Raw genomic sequence first — 20,276 nt, forward strand, 5'->3', positions numbered from 1 at the left:
GGAAATTTGCAATTCTTTACTCTTCTCCAATAGAAGCGATTCCTTTTTGCACAGAGTAGTGACATGTGATGAAAAGTGGATATTATACGAAAATCGTCGCCGATCAGCACAATGGCTAGATGCTGATGAGCCACCGAAGCATATGCCGAAACCGAGCGTCCATCCGAAGAAGGTAATGGTGGCTGTTTGGTGGTCTGCAGCTGGAGTTATCCACTATTTTTTTTTTTTGCCACCTGGAGAAACGATTAATGCACAGAAATACTGTGCTAGCCTCGAGGAAATGCAACAAAAATTGAGTATTCAACGGTCGAGATTAGTCAACAGAGATGGTGTGATACTCCTTCACGACAATGCACGACCTATTGTATCCAGAACAACGGTTCAAAAGTGGAACAAATTGCAGTATGAGACCCTGCCTCGTAAACTTTTTCAAGCATTTGGATCATTTTTTTGGCGGAAAATCAATTTAGAAATGAAGAGGTCATCAAAATTGCCTTTGACGAGTTTATCAACCCCCGAAAATTGGTTTTTTATGAAACTGGCATACATGCTCTCATATCTCGCTTAGAGAAATGTCTCGAATCGACTGGCACATATTTTGATTAATTAAATAAATTTTTGTAAGCTTTACAGTCGTTTCAAATTTTAGTACAAAATCGGCCATTTCATGTGCAACAACCTAATAGCAGTAATGATCTTCAACGAAGGATCTTTGTCTATTTTGGAAGTCAACGCATCGACCGTTACATTCGACCGCTTTGTGAGTGACGTTGCAAAAAGGGCCCGGATTCAACAGAGAGAGGAAAATGCGGCCAACCGAAAATATTTTCTTAATGAGGAAAAAGGACTCTACGGCCATTTCATTGCAGATTGAATTGTAAGTTTCTGCAATCATGTTTTATACCATACTTTATCTTTAAACTCTTTTACCGAAAGTTGACGTTTTAAAGATTGCGCCATCACTTCTACCAGAAATATATATCGAATTCATTCAATTTTTTTTTTCACTTGTTCAGTGAACATCTCGCTATGACTTCCCGAGCCAGTTTTTGAAAATTTTGATTTGTTCCATTTTTAAGGTTTTGTGTAAAACAAAACTTTACTAAAATCGGTTCACTATCTGTCCGTCCGTCTGCCCGTATGTCCGTCACACGGATCTTTCTCGAAGACTAAAGCAGCGATTGACATAACATGTGAACTGTGAACGCTCACGCACACAGTGAGTTACATCCTTTTACGTCGAGTTTAAGGAGAGGTCCCCATACATGCAGTAGAAATCAATTAAAGGAAATCATTAGATTATCTTCAGTAGTTGCTTTGCAATTAATTCCCAAAAAGTAGCCTGAAATTAACGCTTGACAGTAGAAGGCCGCCTTAAAGGGGGGAGCGGACTTCTCTACTGCTACCTTGATACCTCTTCAGCCTTTTCGTTCGGTGAAGGGGTTGGCTTAGCTAGATCGAGATTCGTCACCATTCTCGTATGTGCTTGGTAATGATGGAGTCAAGCAAATTCACTATTTTTACTAGAAGAATGTCATTAATGTGAACAATCTGTCCATTGGAGTGAGTTCAGCGAGTCCAACGCACTTATTGGTCGTGAATGCTTTCATTTTGGTCTAGATCTTAATTATCTTAATTTACATGACCGCGAGCCACTTGAGCATTCAAGACCATAGTGAACAACGACTTGAAAGACACTACAGGTTGGACTGATACACGAAGTGATTTCACGGTAGCTAATCCGAGGCATTTAAATCACTTAATTCTAGTCTAGTGACAGGAAAATTTCATTGACAGAATCTTCTACATAGACTAGATATGTAAGCAGCGTTTGTTGAGTTGACTGAAGCCCACAAAATGCTTCTCTACAAAATGATCGTTACAACTATCCAACACTTACTGTGCATAGGTTACCATCTCCCTCATGGTTGCGAACCTGTGTTTAAATGTAGGAGGCCTGCCTTGAAAATCTCCAGCAACTCACTTCTCTGTGACATCTCCAGGGTTTGCCCCAACCTCACCTATCTGGTTATATTATTTGGAATAAAACTAACGAAAGAGTTTATTTCATATCTAACAACCCATACTTAGCCAAAAGAATGTTCAAAGACAATACACATCAGAGGGTTGTGCTCGATAGCAATTCCAATCTAAAACCTAATTTCTACCCACCTGCACCTATTTCTATAAAATGTTACCACCAGACATCATCAGAGTGTAGTGCCCATGGCTTTGTGGCATGTGCAACATTTCCTTCGCCTTGTCCAGTGACAAGCTAACGAGGAAATGTACTCGCTAATGTACAAAAATCCTTTTTTTTCAGGTTTTGCCACCTCTTAGTTTCTTCAGTATACTACTTCCAATTTCCTAATTCCCATCTCGATATTTACGTATATTAAAAATTTAATTTTTATTATGATCAATTTTATCTTGTTCATAAAACCCAACCACGTTGTACCTTTTCCCAAAAGTCTAAAATCCATTCTTATTTAAATAGTAGTCCTGCGAGTTGAGCCTTAAGAACACACTCAGTTTTTCTGCTTATCGTAAAAGGCAACTAAAAGTGACTGAAATTTGTGCGCATGCAACCTGCAAATTTCCAAATTTTACTGTAACCGAAACATCAACAATGCCTCGGATAGGGACTGATCTCACGGCCACGGCCTTTAGCTATCGAATACGGAATATAATTGAGTTTTTGCATGTGCACACCCACTGTCGCAACGGTAACGACGTCCTCCAGAATGCTCAATTCCTCCAACTCCGATATGATTTCGTTTTGCTACCCTGTCTGGAGGACACGGAGGAGTTCAATGGAGGATGATATCTCTCCTCAAACACTTCCACTACGCTGATAACATCTGTTTGCTCTACTACCGCGTCATGGACCTTGCCTAATAGCTCTGGAGTTGGAAAGAGATGCAGGTATAGTAGGACTAAAAATACACACCAACAAAATCAAGGTTCTCAGTCTGACTGCTTATCGCACTCTTATTATCTGTATTTATGAGCAGAGCATCCAAAGCGTTCTTCAATTTGTGTATGTAGGAATTCTGGTTTCTGCCAATAGTTGCACCGAACTAAATGTTGTCTGATCCTTTAACAGCACTAGATGTGCTTTCGCTGCCCTGTCTAAAATCTACACAACTTAACAGTTGAAACTGTTCTATGCTTGTCTTATTTCTACATTACTTTAGAAGAGTAGCTCATGGAAAATGACTCCCACTTTCACTGGAAGGCTCCAAAGGTTCGTCAACATCTACATCGTATCGTCCGAGTACGCTAGCCTGATAGTATCTCGAACGAAGGTCTTGATTGACGCATGGGACTGTCACTAGTGTTGTCTTTTTAGTATGAAATGTACTAAATGCATCAGTACCTCAGTACATTTTTAATTAAATAGGTTCTTTCAGTACTTTTCAACAGAAATCGAAGCGAAGCTAATATTTGACAATATCACGTTTTGCCGAATGTAAAATAACTGAAAACATTAACTGGTAACGTTTCACTCCCAGCCATCACTTCGTGAAATTGGCCAAATTTCCGGTAAGTCGCAAAAACAAAGTAGCGATTTCGATGAATGTAGTCCATGACATCATAAAAGGTATAAAATAACCCATTAAGTTGGGCATAAAGTGGAACGGGCCCCACTATGGAAGTTGACGAAAACAATGCGAGGTCATTCGAAAGTCACATAAAAATATGTTTAAAAGCGCTACGACATTAGAAGATGTCGTGGCATGCACATGTGAACAAAGTCGCATTGAAAGCACACTCAGGATATTATGCGTGCGAAGTTTTATCTCCAAAAAATAACCGAGAAAACAGCCTACCTGTCAAGGAGCGTGCTATTAAAATCCTTGACTTTTGGCATTCAGTGGTGGTAGTAAATATTATACATTCTGTCTTGTAGTAAGCCAATACGAAGCTGGAAACTCACGACATATATGCAACCCTCAAGCATATATGCAACCCTCAAACATATGAACTTAGATACGCTCATGTAAAATTACCATTTAGCACTTTTTTGTCACATTTTTTAATACCATAATTTTCCCCTTTCGGACAATACTGCCTGTCCCCAGTATGCCATGTGATTGACAGACGAAAGTGGCAGTGGAAAGGTCACACATTAAGAAGGGGGCGACAATTGCATTGCTGGTTACGCCATGCATTGGAACCCACTTGAAAAGAAACCTGTGCGAACAAAGTAAATTCAAGCGCTGCCGGGGTCGCCAGAAATACAAGATGATGAAGTTTAGAAGTCGTTCGGTCGGACTGTTCAGAAATTTCTAATGAATAATTGCGACTCTGCGCATGGCTCGCGGATGATTTTAGTAATTATCTTTGGGTTTCTTGTTTGTGGGTGCGAGTACTCCCAGACTGCCATGAACGCACTACAAAATCTTCATGTTATGGGATAACGACAGAGTCGGACAGTGATATGAATCTTACGGAAAACGGCCTTTTCATTAAGATTTTATGCAGAACAAAATTTTCGAAAATCCGGTTACCGTGAACTGCGAAATTCTATGCATACAGTGAATACCATAATTCTCTGTAGCACTTAAAGGGGCCGTCGCTTTACGTGGGGTGGAGTGTCAATTTTTTTTTTGCTCCAAACGTGTCCTTATGGGTTAAAATTAAAGGTCTCGGTTAATACTTCCTCAGGAAGGTATTACTTCGATATTGTGTAATGAGCGTAGAAGTAGGATGTTATTCATGATCAACTACTAGGACAGAAAAGTGACAAAGTTGATTCTTCAGCATTTAACAGCAGTGCTCCGCCGACGCGTTTCTATATGCCTCTATACTAACTAGGCTCTAGAATCTGGCCAGGACATCGACACCATGACCTAAAACATAAAAAGGGAATATGCCATGAAACTATGAAAAGAAAGATCCTGACTCAACTCAAATGGGAATATAATATTATCACGCGTGGAGCCGGAAAATATCGACACCCGAGTGTTAGGATCTAAAAGGAAGGTCCACAAGGGATCACATCTTGACTTACGATACCAAAGGTTTATTTCACTTTGGAAAAATTTCAAGTGATTCGAGTAAAATTGACTAAGATTTGCTCATTAAAAGAGAACAATCCTTACCGTAAACGACCAAAAGTTGAAACTTCCAACGCGTTTTTCTACAAATGCCATGTTTGAAACTGGTAACTGAAATTGTTCTGAAACTACTAACCCGATATTTTTGAAACTTCAGAAAAGTTTCGAAGTTTTCCTAAAAAACAAATCGTAAAAATTACTTATTTTTTGCACAACGAAGGGATGAACCGTTTAAAGAATTTGGTACCCCTTGATATTTTTTTTATTTCAAAGTGAACACAGAGGTGCAGAGGTGTTCATTTGTAGTAATCTGTAGTGAAAAATTCTAACATATTCCGATCTACTAAATATTAAAATGATGGATTTGTAAAGAAAAATCTTCGAAAATCACGTCTATTTTTTATTGAAGAAAATAGGAAATTAATAACGAAAATACATAATCGTGATTCGAACAAGAACTGTTCCATCAAAGTTTCATCTCACCTGTCACTTTGTTCCTATGAAGAAGAAAGAATATACAAGTTTTCAAATAAATGAATACAGTGGAATTCGGACAATTCGTACATCCATTATTCATATGTGCTACTAATCTGAACAAATTTTTCGGTACCCAGTCTTAATTTTCATTATTTTACACTCCCGATGATTGATAGTCCGGATATTTCGTACCAAATTGTCAGTCCCTTGACCGTAGAATTATAGGGATTCTACTATATTACCCAGCATTATCCATCGGCTCACGGACACGGGAAATTTTATGAACGACATATAAGGGTTTCAAGGGAACAACTTAACTATTTTTGCTCCAAGATATAGGAAGGCGAGTTCCTCCGGCTCAGAGCTCTATTCTCTGCCAGTCTAGGTCGGATTATTCTTTTTCGGCAAGCCTTCGTCCATCGACATCAACGAATGCGATGGATGCTAAAACCGTCTTTGTAAGCCAATGATCTGCTTTCCGACTTTGCGTTTAATACGTAATTAAAATTAAATTCTGTCGCACGACATTTACAGCTTCCTTAAAACATTCTATATAGAACTTAAATTGAAATTTATTTAGTTATTTATACTTTTACTTTGTACTGCATACGTATTATTTATCTTAATCTTATTATCGTTCTTGTTTGTAGACCGACTTTAGTAACTCCTCACAGGCCTACCTGCATTCTTACCTGTCAAACGCACATCCAGAGTATATAGGCGTTTGTTATATAACCTTTTTTGAAGGCTATTATCAATTCGGGCCATAATTTCCTTTTGCCTGTCGCTTTTTTCTTTCCATCAAACGTGGTCCATTATTCCTCGGTTCCTCTTTAGGAATTCATACCCTTTGAGTTCATTGAATCCGGGGCCCCTCTTTCCGCAAGTTTGGATTTTTTGCTTAACTTGGCCCATTCCGGTAAGATGCCTTTCTGTATTTCAGCTTCCTCCGAAGTTCCAATAGAATCGGTCACTCTTCCTCTACTCCTCTTTTCGAGTTTACCGCCCTTTGAGGTTTGAGTAGGTGTCACCAGCGCTGCGTAAGTGATATTTGCTTTCTTTGAGACATGTTTTCGTCCTTGTGGTTCTAACACAGAACTCGAATGACTCTGGCCATGTTTTTAATGGCCTGGAGCACGTTGTGTTTGCGTTTTATGAAATCCGACAGCTCTATTTCTTTCCTAACGAGTAGGGCAAACGATGATTCGTCCGTATTCAGACATTGTTCCTGTGCTTGGTTTTCCAAATATACACTTACGTATTTGTTAGTTTTCCATTCCATCTGATCTGAGGATCGTCGAACTTCTCCTAAATGGATCTGGCACTAGTTTGTGCATCATCTCCCGAGCAGGTGTAGTCACCCCATTGTGAGCTGACGAATGCCTTATCGGTGAACTGTCTTCCCGTGTCTTTGCAACTGGTGTCCCCTGGAATAATGTACTCCTTCGAAACCTTTTCTTCTCCAGACTACTTGTAGTATTAAATGCAACGGTAGCCAGGTAATCCACCACCGTGGCTACTGCACACACTTTTTTCAGAAACGGTTATATTCGCACACACACGTACGAAAATATCGGAAAACAATCGCAATCAACTTTTGCTTACGCTTAGCAGTCCTTCCTCTTGCTTTGCTACTTCGCTACTTCGCTACACATACCTCTTCCAATAGATAACTTTCAAAGTTACTTCTTTTCACATCACAAGTTCTCAAACCAGCAAAATAAATCCCTTTCTCCCTGATGTCAGGTTTCCCTACCTCACTTACGCTTTAGAGCATAGAAAGGATTTGTTTCTCTTGGTTCTGAAATACCAGTTACAACCAACTGGCCGATAACCCAAATAAGCTGCATCTCTGCATTTGCTAACCTGAAGAACCACGCATGCTTAGCCTCAAAACATTTTTTTGAGAGTTAAATCTATCCTGGGACTGGAGAATTTTTACCCACTAAATCTACCCTGGGAGTGGAGGATTTTTACCCACTAAAACTAAACTGCGGCTGAGGATTCCCATCCAACAATTTCTGTCGCTTATCTCAGGTTTACATTTATAGGAAAAAAACCCTGTAATTAACGGCAGCACCCTGATTGACTTTGTTTTAGGACTAGCCGTTCCGCAAGAGCTTTATGCCTTGGGCAGTTCGTCCTTTATGATAATAACTTAATCAACTTTATTCTTTCATTTGTCCCGACAGACATAATAAAATAAATTGCTGTGTCTCCCAACCACTGATGGGTGAACTGCCAACATCACGAGTCATACCGGGACCACCATTTTCAAGGTGCGAAATAGACTATGCAGGACCATTCTTAAAACAGGTATCTAAAGGAAGAGCAATCACGACCACAAAGGGTTATATTGCACACTTCATCTACCTATCAAAAAGACTATTGACCTTGAGTTGGTAACAGATTTCAAAACCGACGCCTTCCTCGTTGCCTATAAAAGAATCATGTTTGATCGCGGTGTGTTCAGGGAGATATGTAGCGATAACGGGGCGAACTTCGTCGGAGCCAAAAACAGACCCAAAACTTTATAGGGCAAGTTGAAAGTTCATTCCCCGCCATCAGTCCCCACTTTGGTAGAGTATGGGAAGCTGGCGTTAAATCAGTAAATGGAGATCTTAAGCCCGTATTAGGAAAAACGTTGCCCACCTACTAGAAGTTCAGTATGGTTCTATGAAGCGTCGAAGGCGTGACTCTTGTGGTCTGTCCCCCTTGGCGTCGGGTAATTTTTTTAAATTGGCATCCACATATGGCACCTCCTGTTCATGGGACTGAAGAACTACATGCCCACAAACTGTGGAAGGGGGTCACAAGACAACATCAACACATTTGCAGAAAGTGGTCGCAAGAATATTCATCCACACTACAACCTCGTAAGTGGATGACAAAATGGGGGTACCCACTAATCGAGGAGTTACTCCTCATGAAGGCAAATCGAATTCCTCCACATGATTTGGCCCTGTGTCTTTACATATACATATATATTACAATTACATTCTACACAATTAACATATATCAAGCAGATGACAGTAATTCCAAGACCTTCATAATCACTGCCGCTACCAGAAAACAAGCGACTCCAGAAGGGATTCAGACATGTTGGGCTAATGAACCTTCAGGTTTATTCAGGTATGAACAATCACGCAAAACTGAATAGCTTGGCACACCAAAGACTTAGAAAATGCCGAAAAACTTCCATATCTGAACCGCCGGTTTTCGTCTTGTTATTATGATAAAACAAATATTATTATGGAAAAGCTATGTTCGAAAATCATTTTTTTTTTTTTTTTGGAGAAGTGAAAGTTTTCATAGTACGAGAAAGGTCCAAAGTTTGGACATGTCTTTTCTTCTTGTTAAAAATCACGAAATCATTTCTGAAGTGATTTCGAATTGATTAGAAGCTGCAAAGAAGATAATAGAGATTCTAATTGATTTCATAGTAAAGATACATTTGATACAAAACAGCAAAACTTTCATCAATGCTTTTTTACAGCCGTTTGCTTTCTTAAAACTTATTCATTTCAAATGATGATGCGTAAAATTAAGACTTGCAAGAGAATTTTATGGTTTAAATAAAAACGACTTAAATTAACGCTTATTTTGAAGCACAGGTAGCATCCTGACAAGGTTTGTCCCCCTTAATATGCTAAGGCAAGGAAATAATTCAAAATAGTTCTAATATTTTATACAGAAATTGGCTTTAATAAAATAGCACTTCGCTCAATTAAGTTTGCATTACACTCCATTCCACGATAATTAAAAAATTTTCAAAAATAATAATTTTATGTTCTCAACGTCCGAACCATAAAGCGTAACTAACATCCTCCCTAAAAACCAGATAATTTACATCGGAAGTCAATAGAATAAAGAAAACCCACGCAAAACGAAAAATCTAATAAATCAGCAAAGCCAGAATCAATGACTTGATTTATTGAATTCCTCCCTATTTCGATTTGTCTGACAATCTGTACATGATAGGGAAGACAACGTCCATCCGTCTATCAATGTCTTTACAAAGAATTTCTCTCCCATCTATTCCATTCCTTCTTTTTCCAAATATCAGGATGAGGTGCGGAGAAGTGATTTTCATCGAGGACATTTAACAATGGAAAATCATACCAAGAGCATAAGACACTAAAGAGGGTTGACATATCGAATGCCAATTTGAAATTACCTGTTGTCCAATGAAGATGGACGTATCAAACGCAAAAGATATTTGGGAGAAGAGATGAAATTTCTGGTTGACAAAATGGAATGAACGGCGCCAGAAACAAAGGGAATTTTAATTAACTGCCAGGAGAGTAAAATGCGGATGGCTTCCAGCAATTTGAAAACTGATTCGATTGCAGCGATGTTTTTACGTATCCCGGCTTCATTGAAAAGCTTTTGCAAAGCCGAAAATCAATTAAAATGTCCCGTCAATTTACAATCGCGCGAGCGATATTGTACCCTTAATAGCTCAGGAAATGGCACTGAGGGCAAGAATTTCTGACACTTAGTAACTCATACAAAGATAATATCATACGAATAATAAAATTAATCAAATCGTTAAGTTGTGACATATTTATATAATGCATTTGGAGCTGATGGTGGCCAAAGGGTAGTATAGGTCCCGGGGCGAAACGTGGATTGGTACCCACGATGGAGCATAAAACCTGGGAAATGCCTGCTGAACCAACACCAACAGCTCTACTACCAAACCCTATCTCCACCTCCACGTGGTGACTGCTGGGAGCTCTTTCGTAACGAAAAGCTACAGACGAAGAAGGATGAAGGCGAGTCTCCCGCGCCTAAAAACGGGACAAACTGTACCAACTGGTCCTCCAGGTTGGGGGTAGGGTAGGCCTGACAACCCTACACGGAAAACCGATGTTACGGAGTCACGAAAGGAGCCTCGGACAGGATGGACTTTACAACGACGAACCCGGCAACGACAACGGACTTGCGCATTTTCTCGTAGAACGTGCGCTCCCTGTACAGAGATAAAGCTGATGAGCAGCTAGCCGATACCCTGTCCCAATATAGGGCTGATATACCAACGTTACAAGAGATACGATGGACAGGGACCGGTTTCCTGGAGAAGAGCCGCTACACCATATATTATAGCGCTCATCCAGTAAACCATGTGCTCGGAATAGGTGTCTTAGTCAGCCAAAAAATGAAACCTACTGTTATTGGCTTTGAAAACATAAGCGAACGGCTATGCACTCTGCGCTTGCGAGGCAAGTTTAGAAATATAAGCCTCATTAACGTTCACGCCCCTACAGAGTCGGAGAAGGATACCTTCTACGAGGCAGTAGAACAAACCCTCGAAGCCTGTCCCAGATATGATATTAAAATCATACTTTGGGATTTTAACAGCCAAGTAGGGAAGGAGCCCGTATTCAGGCGATACGTTGGCTCCCATAGCTTACACGAAAAATCAAATGATAACGGACTGAGGATTATTCAATTAGCAGGGTCACACGAAATGGTTGTTCGAAGTACTTGGTTTGCGCGGAAAGCGGTCCACAAACATATGTGGGCCTCTCCTGATGGGACCACTTTCAACCAAATTGACCACGTGTTGATCGAACGCCGCCACCTCTCAGCCTTGATGAATGTTAAAACATATAGGGGGGCCAACATAGACTCGGATCACTATCTCGTCGGCATGGTGCTCCGAGCTCCAATAACAATACCACCTAGAATCCCCTCTGACAATCAGGTGAGAGTGAACACTGAAGCCATCCACAACACAATCCTCCGCGACACCTATAAGAGGGAATTGCATGCCGCAATAACTGCAGTCAACAGAGGACCTGGAGATGAAACATCAACAAATGATCTTCACAATCACCTGAAGAACGTTATCATGGATACGGCCACAAACATACTTGGCCCCAGTCGCAAAAGGAGTCAGAACAGCTGGTTCGACGATGAATGTAAGCTAGCAACGGAACGAAAGAATGCCACATACCGAGTAATGTTGCATTCTCAAAGAACGCGGGCACGCGCAGAGACTTATCACGAACTGCGTCGAGCGGAGAAGTGACTTTACAGACGGAAAAAGGAAGCCTGGGAGAACCCACAAGTCTGTGAACTCCAAAAGTACAGGGAGCAACCGCACCAGACGCGGAAATTTTACCAACAAGTCAGCAGGATGAAGTCTTATACACCTCGATGCTCATCCTGCCAAGACAAAGAGGGAAATCTGATTTCCGACATATTGGAGCGATGGGTTGAGTACTTTGATGAGCTACTGGACAACCAGAATATCGGTGAGTTGGAGGTCCCGCCAACTGAAGACGACCGACAAATACTGCCACCACCAAGTTTAGGAGAAACAGTCCGTGCAATTCATCGGCTAACAAATCATAAGTCGCCAGGAGCCGATGCAATTACAGCCGAATTGGTTAAATAGGAAGGCGACCAGTTACACCAAGTGGTTCATCAACTGCTCAAGGTATGGGACAGCGAATCAATGCCTGACGATTGGCAACGAGGCATTATCTGTCTCAAACATAAAAAGGGAGATATCACACAGTGCAGCAATTATAGAGGTATCACGCTACTGAGTACCATCTATAAGATATTCTCCGCTATCTTGCTAGGCCGGATAGCCCCATACGCCCAGAACATCATTAGCCCATACCAAAGAGGCTGCACTCCAGGCAAATCAGCAACAGATCAGATTTTCTCTCTGCGGCAAGTGATGGAAAAATTGTTGGAATATGGACATCAGTTGCACCATCTCTTCATTGACTTTAAAGCCGCCTATGATAGCATAGCCAGGGTAAAACTGTACGCGACCATGAGAGAATTCGGTTTCCCGACGAAATTAATAAGACTGACTAGGCTGACCCTGACCAATAGGCGAGGCCAGATAAAAGCAGCAGGATCACTCTGAAGACCTTTCGACATCAACAACGGTCTACGACAAGGGATGCCCTATCATGCGTCCTCTTTAATCTGGCCCTCGAGAAAGTGATCCGTGATGCTGAGGTAAATGCAAGAGGTACGATCCTCTTTAAGTCCACCCAACTACTGGCCTATGCTGATGATATCGACATCATAGGAAGAACCACCCGAGACGTACAAACTGCCTTCATCCAGATCGAGCAGGCGGCACGTGTGGCGAGATCTTGGGCTGCACATCAATGAAGATAAGACAAAATATATGGTGGCAATGTCAGCACCGAAGACGAATCAACCAACAACATCAAACCGCACTGGTCAAACAGGAAGAAGAATAAGGATGTGAGATTACAACTTTGAGACCGTTGATAATTTCTCCTATCTAGGGTCGAAAATCACAACCGATAACAGCTACGAGGATGAAATCCGCTTACGGTTGTTGTCCGCCAACAGAGCCTATTTCAGCTTACAAAGACTGTTCCGCTCGAAACGTCTCACCATAGGGTCAAAGCTCTTACTGTACAAGACTATGATCTTGTCAGTCCTCATGTATTCTTCGGAAACTTGGGTTCTTAGCAAGAAAAATTGCGAACTCTTGGCCGCGTTCGAGAGAAGAATCCTCCGAAGCATTTTTGGCCCCCTACATGAGGATGGACGATTCCGTAGCCCACACAATGACGAAATCTATGAGCGATACCATGACCGTCCGGTTGTGGATAAAATCCGACTCAATAGGTTACGGTGGGCGGGTCACTTAATCCGTATGGATGAGGATGATCTCACCCGGAAAGTCTATAAGGGCAATATTTATGGTAGGAAAAGAAGGCGAAGCAGACCTGCCTAAAATGGAGCGATGGCGTAGGTGAGGACGCCAGACAGCCTTTAGGGATATCGAATTGGTGGACCTCGGCGCAAAACCGGGATATCTGGAATTCCTTATTAAGGCAGGCCTAGAGCGGATACCGGTTGTTGCGCCGTTGATGATGATGATGATTTGGAGCTGGTACTGGGCAATAAAGGAATCAATCATTCTTAAACCGAAGAAGTCGCTTGTGCGCTAAGTATCCAGCAATAAAGAATGGACAATATTAGCAAGCGTTATTGAAAATAAAAAAGTAGTAGATAACTGTTGGCTGTGACTCTCCAGAAACCAAGCCCCCCAAGGTCCAACAAGACCGTTAATGTGTGGTGATAACCGCCCCTACTGTTAACAAAATAGACGAGTAGCGTTATCTTTTCAGTACCAAAGGTAACAAATGTAGTACTTTTTGAAGCTCATCAGTACTTTTTCTTATTTTTGAGTACATTTTTAGTTAAAGGTTAAAGTGCATTTCAGTACTTTTCAATAGTTTTACTGAATCACAAAATGACCTAAAATTTGAACTACGCTGCCTGCAAAACTAAAATAGCGGTTTCGGTGAATGCAGCCCACCACATCATAAAAGGTATAAAATAATCCGCTAAATTGGACATATAGTGGGATGACCACTGGCATTTCGAAACCAACGCACGTCACTCGCCTTTCAAAAGGGATGTGATATTGAACTAAGATACTGCGACATTCACAGCCAGAAGAAAACAATTCGCCACCAAAAATAACCGTGAAAGCAGCGGTTTTGTGTTTTGTCAAAAGTAATTGCAACCTGTTTGATAGGTTTGATAGAAAGCAGTCTGTAGGTAAGCTACTACGGAGCTTAAAACTTGCGACCTATACATATACAGCCGTCAAGCGTAGTCGGGAAAATAAGTTGACTCGCGGCTTTAAAGCGGCCCAGGGCGAGGATATTCGCGTTTATTGGCTGGAACATCGAAAGAAAGTATACTTTAATGTATTGTGTCTTATTTTTCTACAAAATGCAGCCCCTCGTATAGAGCAACTGTTTGGCTTCTAGCAGGATAACGACCTCAAATACATTTTCTTCTTGACAAGAGAAAAGTTGTTGTTCAATACCCCACGCCGACTATATATGCCTCTCCAATCCGTAGATCTTAACCTGGTTGACCATCTGTATTATTTGCTGGAATTACAGATAGAAAAACGAAACCTCTCCTTAGAAAAGATGTCCGGTATTGTGAAAGGTTAGGAAGGAAATTTCCCTCGATGTGATTCAATACATTTTCAATTCCATGCATGTTGTCTTACAGCTATAATTGCATACATGGAAGTTCGAATTTTGTTGATTTTCATTAGAATTCATTCATGTTTCCTGCTGTGCTAGCAACTTGCTGCACTCGATTATTTATTTATTATTATTTCATTTTTTACCTTCCTTGTGTGATCTTTATTACAGAGGAGAAAAAATGTTTCGGTGTTTTTATGGCATTGTCTCAAAAGTGCTTTTAACATTTTTCCTAGAACAATTTTTCGCAGTGTACCAACAATATTGGTAGGTACACTACACGATATACCTGGGAATAACACAAAATGCAACTACAAAATCCCCAAGGAATAAACTTCAAAATCGGCTAGTCTGAAATCAGAGGATCCCAGGATAATACCATTTGTGATTAAGGGCAACTCTGAAGTAGAGAGAATAATAAAGAATCCCAGAGAATAGATTGGAATCCCAATGTCCGTTAGTGTTACGCCACCTGCGTCAGTGTGCGAAGTTGTGTCGCTGTGAGTGCATCGGTTCACCTGTGAGATTTTTTTTAGTAAAACAACTTTTTACATTTCGGCGAAAACGTAATGTCCAGAACAAGGCGTGGCTGTAAAATTTTGTTTCCTGTTGGGGAAATCGGCCGCGGAAACTATTGTAATGCTTAAGACTGCTGATGGGGATGCTGCCTTAAGTAAAACCAGAGTTTATGACTGGTTTTCACGTTTTAAAAATGAAGAAATGTCTATTGAAGACGGACTTCGTTCAGGACGCCCCTCAACGTCAAGAACTAATGAAAATGTGCACAAATCAATGCCCCCGTTCGTAAAGACCATTGCCGAACCATTGATCAACTCTGTGAGAAAGGAAAGCGTTTTGCCACTGTGGAGGAGGTGAAACAAAAATCGCTGGAAGGCTTAAAGGACATCCCGATGAGTGAATTTAAAAAATGTTTTGAACAATGGAAGAATCGTTTGGAGGAGTGCGTTGTATGATGCTAGGAAAACATCATTTGCACAAAGCAGTGTATAGGGCGCTGGACGTTGGATATCCCGTGTGACGGTGTCCATAACAAGATAAAAAAGGAGTGTTGAGAGGGCGCTTCCTTGATGAACACCAACAGAGACACGAAGGAGTTTTGATACATCCGCCATACTTCGAACTTTACTTTTCGGATCGTGGTAGAGCAATTAAACCCAGCGCCCGAGTTCTTCTGGCACTATGTGTTGTCGTAAAGCATACCAGATGAGTTCGTGTAGCACACGGTCAAACGCTTTCTCTAGATCCAGAAATGCAATGTAAAGAGGGCAATGCTTCATAGGGTGTTTCTCCATGAGGAACCACTCAGCGTGTATTGCGTCAGTAGATCCGCAGTTTTTGACAAATCCGGTTTTTCTCGATTTCGTTCGTTTTATTGCCTCCTCGACTTCAGTTGCACTGACAGTGAAGCCCATGGTGTTTTACGTAGGCACCTGTCGTGAGACTTAATCCTACGGTCCTCTTAAGACACGGATTGATTTTGTGACCACAATCAGAGCCCCGCTGAGACAAACAACAACGGTACCATACAAAGTGCATGGCTTAGCATTCATACTGGTGGATGCAAGAATTACCTAAATCTCTACGGAACTATGGAGTACGGGACCCGTGTTGATACGCAACACCATGTCGAGGCCCGAAGGTCTCTTCTCGCTTGAGCATAACCACAACCACCATGAAACTCCCACTAGGGGGCCAACCACAAATAACCGAGCTGTCCTCACATACAACAGGAGTTCACCCGAAGTATGTGAGTCCAGGGGCTTTCCCGGTTCCCATGGTACCAATATACCTCTGGTAAGGTTTCGTGACCAATTTGCCACTTCAGATGAGTCCCCGTGCAGACTCGCGTCTGATCGCCCTGATTAGGCCTTTGGAGCATTCGCCTACTGAATCACGGCCGGCAAACCAAAGTGATCGTTTAGATTCTTGAGTAACTTCAGTAACATGAGTTACAACTGCCTCTGACGGCTTACTTAGAGATGACCGAGGTCATTTCGGCGCATTTTATGGTGGTGGAGGAAAAAACTCCCCTCTTTAAACCCGATAAAAACATGTGGCGATTGAAAAATCTTAGCAATCTTAGTGTCACCATGGGGAAGTTTGATTTCCCAATCCCGCCACCGAAAGGAAAGGAGGTAAAGCAAGAAGGAATAAGAAAGCTCCTCCTTTCTATCCGGTAATAAAAACCCATAACAGTCACTTTTTCTTAAAAAAACAAGAGGGATTATTTCGTTACATTAATAATCTCATTGGTAGAACAGCCATCATCGCGCTACCCCTTACTCCTCCCCTCACTGCCCCACTCAAACAGGTGAGAGAGCGGAGCGACGGGCAGGAGGTGGATCCCCACCCTGGCCCATCGAACAAATAAGCATTACGATATAATATAATGTCACGAAAGTAGCATCTGTTCCGGGCTCCATAACCTTTCAACGGGATTAACCGCCATAAATCTTCGCCGATGTTAAACAGGTGGATCTTCGATCTCCATCTGCGTACCCTCTTTATCCTCTTTCTCTCCGAGGTGGCGCCGACAAATCAAACTTTACCATGATGATATCAAAATCCACCCTATTTAAAGCGACATTACTTTTTAAGGGGAAGTGATCGATTCGTCGTTATTATTCAAATCGGTTCAATATCTGTCTGCCTTTTTTTTTTTTTGCAGGAGATGGAAATCTTCAAAAGGCACTGGTCTGGACACACCAGCGTGTGGGATTTTTATCCACTAAAACCACCTCCGACTCCATCCCTGCCCCGCGGAACCACCATAAGGTATTACATCCCGGGGCGGAGTCACCTCAATCTAGCTTAGTCACTTTTCTTCTATACGCGGCGTACGTGACCCCGCTTTTCTCCTCTCCTTTGCCTTTCGCAATTTATTTTAGATAGATGCGATCATGCGACAGTCGGGTGAGTTGTCCAATTTAAACCTGTGCAGGTATTGGCAATATCCTCCATGCCCCGTGAGAAACTGGGTGAGATTATAATTAATCTCCTTGATGGCAGGAGTGAGCCTGTGAGTCCACCGACCCTTTCTCGAGCGTTCCCACCGCTCTTGCCATCTATTTGTGGATTTCTCCCTCTCAGCGTTCTTCGTCTGCGATAAGGGAGAAATTGGCTTCGCATTGTATATATTCGTCATCTCATTTGCCAAGATGTCAATCGGATGGAATTATTCCAGTGGTGACGAATGCTGCATCATCTGAGACAGTCCTGAAGGCGGAACATACCTTCAGGGCTGTCCTCTGGTCGACTGCACTCAGTTTGTCGGTGTTAACTGACATCTGCAACACCTCCGTCCAAACTGGGGCCGCATAGAGCATGATTGAGGTCACCACCCTGGCTATAAGCATCCTAGAGGTATGCCCATATTCAGCATCATACTCGCCAGGACCATATTATCAGTAGATGTAATTTCCCTTCCGGCGCTTCGTGATGAGGACCGCTTCTGTTTTTTCCTCCGCAAGCGTCAAACCAGAGCTCTCCAACCAGCATTTGACAGCACTGATTGCTTCGCTTGAGTATAACTTAGCATCTTCAAGATGCTTTGCGACAACAACCAGTGCTATGTCGTCAGCGTAACCCACCATTGTGGCTTCCTCCGGAAGGGGAAGATTAAGAACATCGTTGTACATGATGTTCCACAGTAGTGGGCCCAATACGGAGCCCTGTGGGACACCCGCGGAAACAACATACTCCTGGGGTCCGTCATCAGTGTCATACTAGAGCCCGCTTTCAGTTAAGTAACTATCGACGATAGCAGCGAGATAGGCGGGAATACCAACCTTCGCTAGGGATTTGCGTACTAGATTCCAATTGGCCAAATTGAATGCATTTTTCGCACCCAGGATTACTCCCACGCAATATTTGCTGGTACTACTTTTTCCGTGTATTGCATATTCGGGTAAGCCAGCAACTAGTTTGATGACATCAATGGTTGATCTGGCTTTACGGAACCCATACTGCCGATCTGAAAGGCCGCGTTGGCTCTCAACAACCGGGAGTAATCTATTATAGATTACCCGCTCTAACATTTTTCCGACCGTGTCCAGAAGACATATGGGTCGGTATGAGGATGTTTCTCCTGGGGGTTCACCAGACTGAGGCAGGAGTACCAAATTCTGCCGCCTCCATGCCGCTGGAAATATTCCTTCGGACATGCACGCTTCGAAAAACTCAGCAGTCCAGTCCGTTCTGGATTTCACGGCGAGCTTAAGGGCCTTATTCGATACTCCGTCCAGGCCCGGCGCTTTATTGTCTCCTATTCTACCGCAGATCTCCAGCAGTTCGTCTCTGGTGACTGGCAGAATTGCCGTCACATTCAGAGATGCCTGGAATGTGTTAGTGTCCTCCTCTGGGGGAATAACCCCTGGATGATTTTCAGCAAGAGGGTAGGGCACGTGATCTACTAGATGAACGGCCCCTGAATCGTCCCATCACGATTCTATAAGCACTCCCCCACGGGTTTGCGTCCACTCGTGAGCAGAGCTCCTTAAAGCATTTCCTCTTGCTTCGCTGAATGGCGAGCTTGAGGGTTTTGCGGTCTGCCTTATTGGCGCACTCTTTCTGCCCCTGATCGACTCTACCTACCGCCCTCTGAGCCGCTCTTCTGGCTCGGTGGCAGGTTAATCGATGGGCGATCTGTTCACTGGCGATGCATTGAGCCAGATGGACGACTCTTTCCGTAGAGGCGCCTGCTTTGTCAGGTTGATCTAACCGCACCTCTACGAAGGTCTGGTCATGGAAAGATTTTGCAGACCAGTTTGAAATCTTTTTCGGCTTCGGGCATGATTGCTCTTTTGCCTGTGGCTCGACGCCTGTCTCAAAGAAGATTGCCTGGTGTTCGCTGTGTGTGTAGCGTTTGCTGACCTACCAGACAATACCACGCGCCAGCGCAGGGCTGACAAAGGTCAGATCTACAACCGAGTCTGACCCCCTTTTCTGAAAGGTGTTTACAGCACTTTCGTTAGCCAAAACGATGTCCATGTGCGCAAAAGCTTCTAATAAACTGCACCCCCTGGCGTTTGATTCTCTGTTAACCCACTCTAAGGCCCAAGCAATAAAATCACCAGCAATCACCTTTGGACTTCGTACCCTTGCGTCGAGAACAAGATTATCAAACATTTGCTCGAATTCAGACAGTGTGAAACTTGGTGTGGTTTATTTGAATAAACCTCATTTTCTCATTGCAGTGAGCGCCTTCCTAAATTCCAGACATTTACCACTTCCGGCATTATCTCTGTCCCTCTTTTACTTCACACAATAGCCGTTTGCGGTCCCTATTGCACTCTCTGGCAATATGTCCTTTCTCCCCACACCTTCTGCATCGATCGGATCGATCAATGCTGCTGGTGTATGCCTTCGCGAAGTGCCCAAACATAAGGCATTTAAAACACCTCTTTAGTGAAATTTGTTCTCTTAAACGGTAGACAACCCATCCAATCCGGACCCTCCCGGCAGCCAACAACATCTGCGTTGCCTCCGCTGGTACTTTCGATGTCACTTCATCGAGATCCATACATTGTATATAGATCTCATGCTTTTGGGCACGCACTGCGGCATTCTCCCCAAGTGAGTTTTTCACTTGAGTGCGAAAGTCATCAGTCTTGCCTACGCTGGATCTTTTCACCTCGAACATGAGATCCCCTTGCTGGGTTCTTCGGATTCTGTTGACATTTCCGCTCAGATCTTT

This window comes from Hermetia illucens, chromosome 1, assembly GCF_905115235.1.
Source record: "Hermetia illucens chromosome 1, iHerIll2.2.curated.20191125, whole genome shotgun sequence".
NCBI lineage: Eukaryota > Metazoa > Arthropoda > Insecta > Diptera > Stratiomyidae > Hermetia > Hermetia illucens.